Source organism: Babylonia areolata, chromosome 1, assembly GCF_041734735.1.
Source record: "Babylonia areolata isolate BAREFJ2019XMU chromosome 1, ASM4173473v1, whole genome shotgun sequence".
NCBI classification, from domain to species: Eukaryota; Metazoa; Mollusca; class Gastropoda; order Neogastropoda; family Buccinidae; genus Babylonia; species Babylonia areolata.
The window spans coordinates 18,464,299-18,466,268 of record NC_134876.1 but is presented as its reverse complement, the minus strand read 5'-3'; positions in this window follow the sequence as shown (position 1 = coordinate 18,466,268).

Genomic DNA, 1,970 nt, shown 5'->3' with positions numbered 1-1,970 from the left:
GCAGATGCAGATGCTGATGTGGATATGGATGTTTTAATATAAAACAACAAAACAAAACCGACAAACCTGAAAAATTGTTTTCTACTAAAACATCCACTTCCACATCCGCATCTGTATACAAAAAATCATATGCTCCCTCTGCTGTTGCTCTGATAAAATTATTCGCTCAAATAATGTTTTTATTCCATTGCCTGTGATTTGTTTGTTGTTATGATGACAGTTGTCTTTCTTCCCTATATGTATGCATGCATGCATGTAAAGAAAGAAGTGAGGGGAGGTGGTGAGGGGAGAATTAAGTGTGTGGGTGCCGAGTGCGTGCGCGCGCGCGCGCGCGCTCGTGTGTGTGTGTGTGTGTGTGTGTGTGTGTGTGTGTGTGTGTGTGTGTGTGTGTGCGTGCTCAGTGTTATTGTTTTGCCGCAGAGGGGCGTGAAAGGGGTTTTACATGCTTTTAGTCTCAGCAGTTGGTCACGGTGGCGGTGTTGACCCATCATCTGTGATTTTCTGTTCTTAAATGTTATGATTATCTTTCTGACTATTTTCCTTTTATATCATTGAAATATTTAACTTTATCTTAAAATGTAATTTTTGTTTTCTCAGTACCTAAATGTTTTCTTTTTACACGATAATTCATATGTACGCTGTGATCAAGGAAGGGTGTGCCAGTTGCTCATTTGTTTTTCGGTTTTATCTGTTGATGAGCATTTGTCTTTTTAAATGTTTTGATTATCTTACTGAATACTCTCCTTTTTATAATGATTGAAACTACGTACACAGTACGCCGGCGCGCAGACGCTCAACTAGGCACACACACGCGTGCGCGCGGCGACTCTGAGCGCGTGCGCACGCACGGCAACTACACATACGCGCGCGCACACGCTCAACACGTAGGCACACACACGCGTGCGCGCGGCCGGCCACGGCGCGTGCGCACGCACGGCAACTGAAAACGAATCATGCACACGCGGCACTGACCGGACGGACACACGCGCGGCAACACGGCACACACAGTTGTTACACTCTAAACTCAGGTCATAATGTAATAGTATCTTACCCACATGTTTTTCTTTTTACACAATAATTGATGTGTGCATGGTGATAAGTGAATGCGGGTGTGTCAGGTTTTTTGTTTGTCTGTTTTTGTTTGTTTTTTGTTTGTTTTCAGTCTCTTAGTGTTGATTTTTGCTGACGGGCATTTTATCTTAAGTGAGCCTAAAGATAATTTTCTGTTTTTGGTTGAAGCAGATAATAAAGTATTTTGAATTGAATTGAATTGAATTGAATTGACTGAGGCCAATGTGGCCATCGTCGATCAGTCAGTCCAGTCCGTGTCTCTCTCTCTCTCTCTCTCTCTCTCTCTCTCTTTATTTTATTTTAAATATACCTTTTCTGTTTCAACCATTTACTGACATAATGGTACATTATATTATCGTCTCATTTTTGCCTCTCGATCTAAATGTTGCTTCCTCTTCAGTCAGTTTTTTCTAGTCTCACTGACATGATTTGGCCGCTTCACGGCCGGCCCCGGCCACCGGGCCCGTGGCCGCCGCTCACCGAGTCTGCCCTGCCTGTCTGTCTGTCTGCCTGTCTGTCTCTTTGCTTGTTTGTTGTTCATAACATTTTTGAGTGTGTTGACTCGAATGGAGTGATTGCTACAGTTAAATATGGAACTACAAAAGATCCGCGAGTTGTCACTTTAACTGTCACAGTCGACTGACGTAGTTCTCACTTTATGGTTGATGGAAGAATAATAAGCAGTTCACCAGTAGTAATGCAGTCGATGAATGATTAATAGTGGACTTATTTTCTGTATATTTCGTTTGATATTATGGCTGGGACGATTTGACGTCATGTCTTTATCCCTTCGTGTTCTTTCTTGTAACAGTCTGAAATGGGAGGGGTCGTTGCAGACGACGCATTGCCACAAAAAGAAAGGGAAGTAACGATTACTCTCGCGAGATTTGTCGCTTCGC